This window comes from Phacochoerus africanus, chromosome 3 (genome assembly GCF_016906955.1).
Source record: "Phacochoerus africanus isolate WHEZ1 chromosome 3, ROS_Pafr_v1, whole genome shotgun sequence".
Classification (NCBI taxonomy): domain Eukaryota; kingdom Metazoa; phylum Chordata; class Mammalia; order Artiodactyla; family Suidae; genus Phacochoerus; species Phacochoerus africanus.
The window spans coordinates 29,879,869-29,893,741 of record NC_062546.1 but is presented as its reverse complement, the minus strand read 5'-3'; the positions used below and the strand labels follow the sequence as shown (position 1 = coordinate 29,893,741).

Below are 13,873 nucleotides of genomic sequence, written 5' to 3'. Positions count from 1 at the left end.
GTCCTGCGGCAGCTCTGTTCCTCCTGGGCTCCCCAAGTCTCCTCAGGAGCCCAGGTTGGTGGGTTCCATGTCAAACACCAACTGTCCAGTTTTAGGCTTGGCAGAGGCTGTGCAGCGCCAGGAGTCAGGGCTTGGCGTGCAGCAGGTGCCTGGTGAATGCCAAACCTGTCTCTTTGGGAAAAGAAAACTACAGAACCATTCGTTGAGAGCCCACTAGGTGCTGGGCCCAATACTAGGTTCTTACTGAAACCTCAGGTGCTCTGAAGGTAGCTACCACTGCCTGCACTGTACACGAGGACAGGGACGTGCAGTGAGGCTGAATCTCCCCTCCCAGCCACCACATGACACGTGGCTTCCCCTGGTGCACCAAGCATGCACCCAGCAGTTTGGATTCCTCTGAGCTTTGGTTTTGTCATCAGCAGAGGGGCACATACCACACAAACCACTGGAGGTAACAGAAGCGCATGGCTTTTAAGAAATGCCGGTCCTCTCTCCTCATGGAATCAGGCAGATCAAGATGAGCTATATATAGGAGTTCCTGTCGTGGTGCAGCGGAGATGAATCCGACTAGGAACCATGAGGTTGTGGGTTCAATCCCTGGCCTCGCTCAGTGGGTTAAGGATCCGGTGTTGCTGTGGCTGTGGTGTAGGCCAGCAGCTACAGCTCCAATTAGACCCCTAGCCTGGGAACCTCCATATGCCGTGGGTGCGGCCCTGAGAAAAGGACAAAAGACAAAAAAAGCAAAAAAAAAAAAAAGATGGGATATATATATATATATATATGCCCTTTCTCCCTCCCCCAGGCCGACCACTGCTCTCTGGAAGCAGGTGCTACCTCTTCAGCCCAGCTCCACCCTGCTCCTCTGAGAGCCCACCTCACTGCTGAGCTTTTTCCGAAAACAACCCCTTCCCCTTGCTGCTGTGGTTTGGAAAGTCCTCTCATCTCTACATTAAAAATCCTTGAGGGCGGAACTTGCGGAAACACAGAGCTGGGGCCGAAAGGAGGGGCTGCTCAAAGTCTGGAGGGGCTGGCAGAGCTGGCTGGGCCCCAGACCCTGGGGTGCAGACCAGGCCTGGGGGGGTCTTCCGGCCCCAGGTGTGGAGTGGGAGGACCACTCAAGGCCACAGGGCATCTTCTCATCCAAGGCCCGGCATCCTCGTCTCCTGCTGCTCCTCCACCAGGACCCGAACACGGGAGGCGACAAAAGCACAAAGTACGCTTTTTCAAATCACATATGGCTTCTTTGACCCCATCAAATAACTTTATTCACACAAACGTCCCTTAATTTACAAAGCCTCAGTCATTCATACACATTAGGGGGATCCACAGTGTTCAAGGAACTTAAATATAATGTTATCATACCAACCCAAGTAAACCAAGTACAAAAAATATTCATATATAAAGTTGTTCACACGTAGGTCCTAGATTACCAGCTTCTGTGCAAAAAAAGAAAATAAAGAAAAATAGATTTATTAACTAGTCTTTGAAACTAACCTTGTGTCTGGGTTAAAGCCTCCCTCACACCCAAGTTGGCCCCACGCGAATGTCAATCATTGCAACACACTCCCCTGTGCTGACTGAAAGAAGCGCCTGGAGCACAGCACAATTTTTTACATGTCCCCAAGTAAACTCCCTTCCTCCTGAGGCCTCTCAGGGAAGACCATGACCCCTGCAGTCTTCGGGGGCTCTGATGGCAGTGGAATCATCCCTTGGCTGTGGATCATGACATCAGCCAACCTCACGGCACACTCCTGGCTCCCCCTCTGCAGACAGGAGTCCCTGCCATCCACGCCTGGCAGGGCAGGATCAGAGATGGCCTGCACTGTCCCAAAAGCTGTGCCTCAGCCCCGAGCTGGGGGCCCGGGGAGCGGAGCAGGGCAAGCTTGGCAGCTCCCAGGTCACCAGGTCCAAGGAGACTCCAGCAACTGGGCTGCCAGACAGGCCCAGGTTGGGGAAAGGAGCAAGAACCCAAGAGCCCCACTTAGAGGCTAAGCCCCCAAGGTGGGCATGGAGGGAGCGGCAGGTGAGGGGCAGAGGTGGGCAGCACCCTCGGGGGGCAGGGCGGGGAGCCCAGGGGCGGAGAGTTAAGGGGTGGAGGCCCTGCTCCCGCCTTCCCAAGCTTCCTAAAGACACCCCAGGCTGAACCCAGGTAGCCATCCAAGAAAGATCTGTCTTCTACAAAGGTCGACAGCCAACAGCAGAACAAGAAAGAAGAGGCCCACGATGCCTGCTTTTTTCCTTTTCTTAGAAAAAGATTCAAGCCAAAAAAATTATCTTATTGCTCCAACACTGGTTTTCTAGGCATAACCGATATGTTAAGGAGAATCTTGGAGGGAGGGAGGGAGGTGGGGAATGTCCAGGGCCAAGAAGGCTGCGAGGAAGGAAGGTGGCGAGTGGTCTTAGCACCGCGGGGTCGGGGGCAGAGGGGGTGCAGGGCCCGTGCCCCCTGCCTTCATTCGCTCTGGGGTCACCACCGGCAGTGCCACAAAGGAGGCCAGGGTCAAATCTCTACCCAGTGCTGGGCACGCTTCTCCTCCAGCTGTAAACAGGGTATTTCTTAAGTAAACATTGAACGCGCTCCCTCAGGAAGGCAGCCAGGGGCTGTGAACCACCTCTTGGTGAGGGGAAAGGGTTCCCCACCTTTCCCCGGGGACTCTGCGAGGAGAAGAGGCCAAGGCCTGTGACCTTAGTCGCGGTGCCCAGGAGGGGGTCAGATGGATCCGGTCTCGCGGGGAGAGGCTGCGCATCCTCCTGGCTGGAGGTAAGAGGCAGGGACCCTCTGGGTGGGAGGAGGCAGGGCCTACCTGTCTGAAGCACACCTGTCCCCAGTGGGAGCTGCCCCCAGTGCCCTGTGGTGGGGAGTCACCTGCCTGGCTACAACTCTCTGCAAGGGGTGGGGGGACATCCTCCCGCGGGGCTGTGAGTGGGTGTGAGAGTTTAAGGGACCGATGGACGCAGACAGGGAGAGAGAAGCCACGTGCTTCCAAGGGAGCCGGGCGGCTGGCCGGGGAGGGCCATAGCATAAGGCACTAGTACGATCCGTCTTGCTGATGCCTCCCTGAGGGGGACGCGAAGCTCAGGTCCACAGGGCTGAGGCCCAGCTCCTCCCTCCAACAGCCTATCCTTTTCACAGGTCCAAGGGAAGAGACCAACTGACTTCTAGTTTAAGGGGTGGGAACTCCTAGGACTTGAACAGGGTGAGCCAACTTGGTGGCGCTGAGATGACGCGCCTAGGAACGGCTGCCAGGCCCGAGCCCCGGGTGGAGACGGGGAAGAGGCAGGAAGAGGTGAGGAGGCTGAGCCCCAGAGGGAAGAGGTGAAGGGTGGCCGGGGGAGGGGACAGCTGCCTGGCCCAACCCAGGCTAGTCCGCCGACTGGGCAGAGCCGGCCTGGACAGTTGGGCTGACTTTCACCTGGCCGCCCCGGCTGGATGAAGCAGAGAGCAGGGGAGGGAGACGAGACAGGCACTTGGGGTTACAAGCCGGGCCTCAGGAGCTCGGGAAGGTCTTGCCACCAAGCAAGGAAGGGCTGGGGGTCCTGCGAGACAAGGGTGCATGGAGGCTGGCCACGCCGACCAAGGCCACCCGCCTTCCCTGTGACCCACAGCTCTGAGACCTCGCTCAGTCACAGCTAAGAGACCCGGCGAGGGTGGGAGGGAACGAGAAGCAAAAGGTAAATAAGCTGTTAGACTTGAACCCTCACTAGGACCTCAGCGCGAGGGCTTCGGCCAGGGGGAGGTGGGGGTGCCGAGTGGGGGACTGGGTTCGGGTGCTCATGTACAGAGAGGGCTGCCCTGCAGAGAAGGAGCGCCTGCAGTCAGGGGATGTCGCCCTCCCAGCTGCGGCGCGGAGCACACTCAGGTCCTGCTAACCACGGCCTGCAGTCTGTCTGCCCAGGAGGAAGCAGCCTTGGCATCTGAGGGGCTCGAGAAAAGGCGGAAAGCACACACGCACACATACTGCTGAGTCTGCAGGTCTGGGCTGATGCTGGGCTGGTCCCTCCCCAGCCTCTAGCGCCCAAGGGCTGCGGCTTTGCAGGGAAGCCCCCTTGGACACACACCAACTTAAATGCCTTCCAACACCTTCCCTAAGCATCCTAGGCTGGTTTAGAGAAAACGAAAAACACAAACACAAAATAAGAATTCCTTTTCCTTCCCTGCTTGGCCGTAATGGATGAGATGCCTCTGGAGCACCCAAAGGGGCTTCCAGGTGAGGGGGGACGCAGGCACAGCTCCCCTTCTCCTCGCAAGAGAAGAGGACACTCCGCTTCAGAAGCCCAGGAGTAGGGAGGCAGCAAGGGTGCAGATGGAAAGCGGAACAAAGACGGTGGTGGTGGGGCTGAGGGGTCACGTCTGGCGAGCCCGCAGGTGCCCAGTGGCCGCGTCTACCGTTAGCTCCCTGCACGCGGCAGGTCTGCCCTTTCCCATCAGACACGTTTCCACTGAGGCTGGGAGATGATACCCAACACTGTCACCATCTACCTGTGACACCCTGGGGCCCGGCACACGGGGCACATCCTCCTGGGAGGAGAGACAGTGGCAGCCAGTTCAGGACACCCTGTTCTCATGCCAACGTGACAACTGCATCTCAGGGGCTTAGGTGGTCTCCGGCAACCCGGACATCAGGTGGGCACATCTGGGAAGACGATGATCCAGGAGGCAGTAGGTGATGGGTGCTAACCTCACAGGAGTGACAGATGCTGGCCCAAGACCCAGCTGTGTCCCGGGCAGAGGGTTTGGCACGACCGTTTTTCCTGGGGACCCTCCTCTGGGAGGAAGATCACTAACAGAAAGGTAGGCTTGTAGAGCTGGGGTGGGCGGGCCGCTCGGCCTCCAGGAAGGACGAGACAGTCACCGTCTGCCCCCCTCCCCGGAACTCCCAGTTATTACAAGGGCAGCGGCAAGAATGGATTCCCACCACTGTAAGTCCTGGTGTGGCCTGGGGCTTCCAATGGCTGAAAGAACAAACCCGAAATGTGGATCTTCTTCCTTGTGTTCTCGGGGCCCAGCCCTGGTCTTTCCCTTCCAAGTGGTTCTTGGCTCTGAGCATCACCAAGGCCAAAGGGCCAGCCAGGAGCAGCCCACCAGGGGTCCAGCAGTTCCTGCCTCTGGTGGGGAGATGCACGGAGGCCTCCTGGCTTTATACCCCCGATTCCAGGAGAAATCCCCACGTTCTCCTTGGAGGGGCAGGCCTTCTCTGGGGAAGTGGGGTGTTACACTAAGAGCTCACATAAGAGAAAGGCAGGGAAAACAAAGGACAAAACCAAAAGAGCTCCCTAACCCCTTATACAAATTAAAAATGAAATTTATACATATGCTTTGTCCATATTGAATTCTTTAAAGAAACTGGTGCCTGTCCACAGCATGGCTTTCTGCTCTTCTGAAGTCTTAATCGTTTAAATTAAAAAAAAAAAAAAAAAAAAGGGGGGGGGGAAGACCAAGATGACAAAAAAAAAGCAAAACTAAAAGGAGGGGGAAACCCAAACAAAAGCTTCACATTGCTGGAGATCCAGCTGTTGGGAGATCGTGAACCGGCCAAGCCACCACCTGTACCCTCTGCTGTCCTCTGTGCGAGACGTGATGAGACTGTGGGTCCGAGGATCAACCTGAAAGAGAAGGCGGGGAGAGTGGACAGGGGGTCAGTGGGTGTGGGGCACCTCCAAGTTCCAGAAGCCCCACCATGTGCCAGCACACAACCCAGAAGGACTCAGGGACCTGCGCTGGGGGCTGGGGAGGAGGCTCCTAAACACCCCACATGGGGTGAATCCGGCCTCACTACAACCACCGTGCCAGATACACACTATTCTCCTTCCTCAGGTCAACTCGAGTGCTGCGCCCGAGGTCATGTTGACTGAGGGGCAGAAGACTCTGGCTGGAAAGCCGGCCACACAAAGCCCAGCGCGAACCCCATCCCTCCCTCTGGCTTCCCTGCACTGGTAGGAACAAGAGGTCACGGGACCCTCTCGGACTAATCACGTTGCACTCAAAGTTCACAGCAACCCTCTCGAGTTTACTTATCCCATTTCAGTGACAAGAAAAGTGAGGCTTTGGCCTGAGAACCTGCACTGGTCATAGGAGGGACCACGCCTGCAGGCGGGGGCAGGGCTGTGCCCAGAGCTCCTGCTGACTCTCACTGATACTGCCGTGGGCAGGAACAAGGTTCTGGAGCAGGAACCGTGGCCCAGTCCTCTGGTTCCTTGGTCTCGGCCCCTGTACCACATCACAGGTTATTATGAGGGCCTGATGGACTAACACATAGAAAACTTACAGCAGGGTTTGACTGGATTATCATCAGCTATTTTTTGGCAATGGCCTTGGTGCCAGGTCTCAACAAGACCAGGGGCCCATGTCTCAGGGACCTGATCTCAAAGAGGGCCTAGAATGTAAGAGCCCACAGAGATTAGCCCTGGGCCAGCCCCAGTCTGAGCTGCCCTGAGCTGGGAGCCGCCTGTCCCGGAGAGCGTCAGCTAAGAGTTTCTAAGTGCCCACCCTCGCCCTGAATGACTGAAGAAGACCGACCTTTCCCCGTGTGCCTGAAACCCCCCCGCCCAATGGCTTCAAGGCTCGGTAAGCTCTCTGTAGCCCGACAGGTGCGCCCACCCAGCCCTGTGTCCGCCTCACCATTACCTGCCACCTGTACAGTCTGGCAACACTGGCCTGTCACCCTCGGGGCCCAGGGAGGCGCTTGGCTAGTCTGCGCGAGAGGCAGCAGGACACGGTGATTTTAGACAATTTACTTTCTACCTGTCAGCCTCATCCCCTCCTCTGGGAAACAGGGGCTCTTTTCCGAATAACTGTCAAGGACCCGGCCCACGGGAGGAACCCACCCCTTGATGAGGCCATCTTCTTCTAGACATTTGTCCCCAACCAGAGATGATGAGTGTGTCAAGTTTAAAGAGACCATGGTCCCCAGCCACTGAACCGTCCAAACTGTTTCTGGCCACAGGAAGGTGCCATGCAGAACGCTCGCCACTGGAAGACCCCAACAAAGCCTTCTGGAAGCAACCTAGCAGCATTTTCAGAGCTTTGGATGTATTTAGACCCTGTAATTCTAGAAATTTAGTTTAAACGCTTATCCTAAATATGAAAATGACTTCATGAATAAAGATGTCCACTGAAGTAGTACTTAAATTGAGGCAATAACCCGCAAAGCCAAAAATAAGATAGACTGAAGCAAATGATCCATCTACTCAATGATATATGACAGAGGAAATGAGAAGGCTGGGTGGCATTTTAAACGTTATGGCAGAAGCACTTCCATGGATTAAGTGGGGAAACAAGGAGGCTATGGAGTTGTGTGACATAGTATGACCATAGCTATGTAGAAAACAAAACCCACTGCGCATAGTTAATTTGGCAAGAAATACACCAAAATGTCGTAGGACTTGTCATGGGTGGCCTTTCTTCCCCCGCGTTCCCTCTGTATGTTCAGTATTGAGTACATGTTGTATCGTCACCCTTTACCTTTTTGATGGGAAAGGCAGTGTGCTTTAATGAATAAGAGAGTTGGCACCAAGAAAAGGTCCCAGAGCCCAGGCTCCTTCATGCAGAGGACAGCAGAGATTTTTCCACACCTGGTGGACAAGAGGTGCTGCTCCTGTTTCTCTGCCTTCTTACTCCCCTCAGCAAACGTCCAACTGGTGGGTCTTGTATGCCAGTTTTTGACTTGGAAAAATTTAATCATCATGAGCACATCCTGTGGTGAGCAGTCCCAAACGCTAGGCTTTTTTTTTTTTTTTTTTCCTCCCTTTTCCTGGCTGCCCTGTAGCATGTGGAGCTTTGGGTGAGGGATCAAATCTGAGCCGCGGTCACAACCTAAGCCACGGCTGTGGCAACACCAGGTCTTTAACCCACTGTGCCAGGCCAGGGATCGAACCCACGTCCCAGCACTCCCAAGATGCTGCCTATCCCGTTGGGCCACAGCAGGAGCTCCTCTCAAACTCTAGCTTTATTTGGCAGACCTAGTGCCTTCTTCCTGCTGCTTTCAGTAGGCGAAGCAGAGCCACCAGATGGGGGCAGGGAGGGGTGGGGTGGGGGGGACCTACCATCTGAGACACGAAGTCCGTGCGAGATGCGACCAGAAAAGCCTGGTAGTTGTATGCTCATGTGTGAGGTGCTAAGATAATTTTTGGACCAGCTATGACCTTTCAACACTGCTTTTCCTCCCTCCCTCGGTAGGACCCGAGCTGATGACAACCTCAAACAGATGACCATCACAGCAGGAAGGGGGCCCATGGCTGCTGCAGCTCAATCAGGGAGGCAGAGATTCAGAAGCCAGCAATCTCTTACATAATAAACTAGTGGGACAGAGTGTGCCTGTAGAAGGTCAAACCAAGCGCCCAGCACTCTGCGAGACTGCCCGACACACCAGCGTCATGACGCTGTGATCACCGGGGTCCCCTGCCAGGACGCACGACTGACATTTCCCCCAGGCTCCTCCACCCTCCCTCCAGCTTCGGCGCTGGCTCCGGCCCTCCCGGCAGGATGTCTCAGTCCACAGGCCTGCCTGCTTCTCCCCGGTCGGCAGGGGAAAGAGAAACAGAGCTGTTTCTTCCACAGGAGACCTAACTGTGGCTTCCTCTCCCGTCTCCCATTAGAGAAGGTGCCTCTTCCCCAGGAGCCAATGGCAGCCACCTCCCTGCAAGACAGTGGGGGACTTTCCTCAGTCATGAGCAGGAAGGGCTCAGACCACATGGCCCTGGGGTCAAGCAGCAGGCCTCCCAGGCACCTGTTGGAACAACAAATGGCCCAGGTCCCAGCCCGGTGGGCCCTTACCCTTCATCCTAGCAGGTGCCACACCTCCACTCCCAGGCCCCGGGCTGTGGCTCGACTGCCCGATTACCGGCTTCAGCCAGCCTTGCCTGGTCCCTCTCAGTTGGAACTCTGACTTCAGACCACAGAGCCCTCTCAGAAGGCAAAGGCACCCCTCTGAGCACCATGAAAAAGGGTGATGTGATTAACCTGTAGGTGATGTTAATAGGGCACGCCTGGCCGGCACCTGCCTAAATCAGCTCAGAGTGAGGACTTAAGGAGGCAAGAGGCTCAGAGATGGAGCTGCCCGCCCCCCCCCCCCCCAGGTCAGGGCTGTGGAGCAGCAGAAGTGTGCTCGGGCACTGGCCAAAGCCCTTCCGGTAGTGCTTCCAGAGCCAGCTCTGCCAGGGGCTCTGACAGCCTGCATCTGACTTGGTCTCCTCCGGGAAAGGTGTCGGCGATCCGGGAAGGTGCTGGCTAACGTTTCTCTTTCTTACTTTGGCTCTTAGGACTACATTCCCTCAGCACATCTGACTTATTTCTCCACAATCGTAACAGCAACCACTGACTCCGCGCTTAGTATGTGCCAGGCGTGTTCTCTTACGTTTAAAGGTCGGACTCGTTTACATGTAATAACCGCAAGGCTGTCTACCCTCCTCCACTGCTTCCCACTGACTAGGGTCACGGTCGGGGTTGTACCATCTCCTGGCTCGCTTCACCCAGCCACCCTACGAGGTAGGAGCTGCTGTCGCCCCAGCTTCAGAGACGGGAAACTGAAGTCCACAGACAGGATCTGCACGGCTAATAAGTGGTAGAGAAAGAGCTGAACTAGGGCTGTCTCACTCCAAGGCTCCTGCTTTTAATGTGTAACTTTGTAATGTAACAGCCCTTCCTAGAGCAACAAGAAGAGCCTAAGAAGGGTTTAAAACCCATTTAATCCCTTCATCTGTAAACAGATTCACTCAGAAAAGGCTTGTGGAAGGCTTGGCTGAGGTACCTCCGCACAGGTCTGGGGTCCAGAGCACCAAAGGGGGATGCGCTGCCAACCAGGCTGTGAGCAGCCTTCTGGCAAGTTCCTCCGCCAGCCAGGCACTTGGCTGGTCTGTCCAAGGAGACTGGGGAACCAACCTGCTCCCATGAAGACCAACAGAAGCTGGTGGAAGCGGAGGAGGGGCTGGCAGTGATGGGGGTGGGGACTGACTGGGCTCACAGGTTACCCCCCTCCCCTAGTCCTGAACTTGTAGACTAGGAATGGCAGGGCGAATAAAAGGTTACCCTTTATCCTAAAAGTGTGGCCTTCCTACTTTGCTGGTGTCAAAATGCCCTTTCTTTGGTGAGACGACAATGAAAGTAAATGGGAGTGGTTCAAAAACTCTTCCATGTCGGAGTTCCTGTCATGGCGCAGCAGAAACGAATCCAACTAGGAACCATGAGGTTGTGGGTTCGATCCCTAGCCTTGCTCAGTGGGTTAAGGATCCATCATTGCCGTGAGCTATGGTGTAGGTCGCAGACGTGGCTCAGATTTGGCGTGGCTGTGGCTGTGGTGTACGCCTGCGGCTGCAGCTCCAATTAGACCCCTAGCCTGGGAAACTTCCATATGCCACGGGTGGGGCCCTAAAAAGACCAAAAAAATAAAAACTCTTCCATCTCCTACCCCACCCCTTACCGGCTGGCCTTTAAACTATAAGGTCCTTTGAAATGTGTAAGTTTGGCAACCACGGGATTTGAAAAGCTCAGGGAGCCACAGCTATGTTTTACCTCAGCACTCTAGCCCCCTATCAGGGAAGCTGGCGGCTCTGCTGTTTACATTATCCCACCTCCTTTTCCCTCTGGCAGAGGCGGAGGCAGCTACTTCCCCTCTGGGGTGGGCCGGGAAGACTGCCAGCAGCGGCTGGGGGTGGGGGGGTGGGGGTGGAGGGGGCAGGGATATCTACCTTGCTGGTCAGTGACGCTGATGGCCTTTTTGGTTCTTAGGGTGTCACACACTCAACTATCTATGACTGATCTAAAGTCAAAGCTTAATTCAGGACCTTTTGCTCCTGTGTTTTCAAAATGGTTTTCAGGAGGAGGGCAGTGGAGGTGGTGGTGGAGGCGGCGGGAGGGCAGCTCTCTGATCCCCATGGGGAAGGATTTGAGTCTCCGCCACACCTTCTCCATGAGGCCCCAAGGACGGCCAGATGGTGGCATCTTTCTACCTCCTCAGGCCTGCAGGTGGATTTCTGAAGTCCTGGGACCTAGAGATCTAAAACACCACCTGGCTGTTTGGGCAGACCAACTTTCCATGGCTTCACACAAAATGGTCACAGCTACTCATTCAAAGGGTGGTCAGTGCCCCCGGGAGCACTGGCACTTGTCAGGAGGGCTCCCGACCAGCCTGTGGGCTTCAGGGGTGGCACCTGAACCAGCGCTCCATGCTACCAGGGAGGCAGGGACGTGAAGCCAAAGTCCTCAGAGTCCCACTACTTTACACAGTCTCATCACCTGTCCATGGGAAAGCCGTCTCCATTGGCAAGGTCAAACGGCTAGTAAATAGTTAACGGGGTCTCAAATCTACGGTCTAGTGTTCTCTATTCCTCTCTGCCTCTCATCTACTTAACAGGAAAGAAAGTCATCTGACTGGCACACAAGTTACGGTGTTACCGGGTGGAAGCCAAGAACTCACCCCTCCCTAAAGCCCCCTAATGTCCTGCCTGCCGGTCTCACCACCGAAGCTAATGACACCTGTGACAAACGAGACATGGCGCAAGGCCTGATAGGCAAAGCCGGCTTTGTCCAAGCAAAGAGCCACGCAGGAATCATCCCCATTTTACAGATGAGCGAACCGAGGCTCAAGGTACTCATTTTTAGCATCTCATGCTGGGGAGGCCCAGAGGCAGGGTAATCTCAGGGTCACAGAGGGCAGGCCTCTCCTTCAAAGCAGGATTAGCTTCAAAATGAGTCATTTTCATTTGTTTTGTAACCAAGACAGCTGGCTCTTCACACTCAGATACCAACATGCTAGTCCCGGGGGTGGGGGTGGGAGGGTCAGCAGCCCTGGCACCACTGTCTCTTCTGATCCATCAGAGGGGCCGAGCCCAGGGAGCCGAGCTTTCTGGTGCGTCATTCCTCTAAGGCTTAGCTAAGCCACAGCGGTGCTCAGAGTAGGGCAAAACCAGGGACAGCCGTGCTGTGGGCAGCTCACAGCACAGCGGACGAGGTCCAGCCATCAGGGTAAAAGGAAACAGAGGGGACACTACAAACGGAAGACTGGTGTTTCCAGTCTCCAGGTCTACAGAAGGGCCACAGTGTCAGGGAAAGGGAACAGAGGTCAGGTCATCAAAGCTTATCCAACAGCTGCTTCATGGCAAACATGACCACCTGCCCTGCTTTACAGTCTGAGCCCTGACCAGAGGACCAAAACATAGCACAAGTCTGCGCACAGGTCCCCAATGTGGCGGGAGTGCCATTCAAAGAGCACAGTTGACAGGACGGCAAACAGCTGGTGCTCTGGAGAGCAAGCGGGCTTTGGAGCAGGAAGACCTAAAATGTACACCCCAGCCCAGCCAATTACTAGTGCTCGTCTTTACCAAATCTCAGCTTTCTCAACTTAAAATGTGCAAATTCTATCTTGCAGGGTGTGATGCCCAGTAATGGTATTTGTCATGGGCACAGTGAGACACACAGGAGGTACTCAGTTAGCCAGCCGTGATGGCAGCCTTAAAGTCACACCCCCAAATAAAAACCCCACAGCAGTCACTGGCTCAGGCAAAAGCTCCAGACAAGACAAAACGGCCCTGTGTCCGTCCTCCCTGAGGTGATGCTTCCTTTCTGCTCTGGGTCTCAGGAACTGCGGGTCTGGCTGCCCGCCCCACCTGGCCCTTGTGCAAGCCTCCTCCAGGACGCGTTCCCAGGGGCCCAGCCTCTGCAGGGACTCTGGTGAGCAGGCTCAGAAGGACCCCACCTGCCACCGACCATGCCCGTGTCCTCCTCCCATGCCCGAACTACAGGCTTCCTTGGGGACAGGGCTTCTCTGAAGCTGCTCAGGTTGCCAGGCCCAGAAGGAACTAGAATACCGGGTGACTGATAGGAACTGGGAGCTAGTGCACCACGGCAAAAAGTTAATTTACCAACTTCGCGGACTCATTCACTCAGCACAACAGGAGTTCCATATAAAAATAGGGCTATAGAACCCCTGCCCTAGGTTGAGTTCCTGCCAAGCACCCCAACTAGCCAGGTGCCGGGAGGAGTTGGGGCTTTGCTGGCACTGTTTTCCTCCCTCGATTCCCCCCACTGCCCAGGGCTGTCGGAGAAATGGGCAAGGGAGCAAGGGTTTCCTGACACGACGCAGACTGTCAGGTACAGAACCACGAGGCTCCTCCACGATGACTCGCCTTCGTGACCTGCCGCAGGGGGGCAGGCCGGCCCTCACGGGGAGAGGAAATGGCGCTGCCTGCAAACACAGCCTGCTGCATCCGGAGGGGGCTTGAAATCCGGGTGTGGCTAGTGGGGGCTGGCCTGGCCCAGAGGGCGCCCCCTGCCTGAGTCAGTCATGGTAAGAGGCTGATGAGAAGGGCAGGGTAAGGACCCAAAGCCTTGGGTTTGGCCTCAACTCTGTGCTCGTCCCAGGTCCTAAAGGCCCACTGTGGCCTCCTTCCAGGCCCAGCCACCTGCAAAACAGCAACCATGCCCAGCCGCTCTCCTTAGCTGACAAGCGGCTCAAGGGGTGATGGGGTTCTGGCCAGGTACGATGGCTCCCCATCTCCACACTCAAAGCGCACGAACTGTGGACACAGGCGGTAGCTCAGGGCAGCTCCACGAGGAAGTAAGCACCTGCCCTGGGGCAGCCGGGGGTCTACTCCTGGCCTGAGAAGCCACCCCTCCCATCTTTCACATCCTTCTCACTTACTCACGCGTGCCCAGAGAAAGCGCCTCATGAGTGCTCCGAGACACAGACTGGCGCCCAGGCCCTGACAGCACAAACACAAGCTGAGCAAAGTTCCCCCACGTGGCCGCCCATGGAGAGGCTGAAGCAAAATGCAGGAAAGGGAAGAAGGATCTCGTCTGGGGGGAACCTGGCTTCCGGGCTCACCTGCCTCTCCCCATTCTTCCCTGGGGACCTCGATGCTGGATCCTCTGCCCAGGGGA

General features: G+C 55.9%; 1 protein-coding gene across 1 annotated transcript in view; it reads right to left on the bottom strand.

Annotated features, from left to right (window-relative positions):
• Positions 1-1,239: 1,239 nt before the first annotated feature.
• The window catches only part of STK35 (serine/threonine kinase 35), a 46,439-nt gene continuing 33,805 nt past the window's right edge, over positions 1,240-13,873 (bottom strand). Inside the window, exon 4 of the mRNA XM_047771453.1 lies at positions 1,240-5,604. The gene's annotated coding sequence lies outside the window, so the exon portion shown is untranslated. The remainder of the gene's footprint in view (positions 5,605-13,873) is intronic.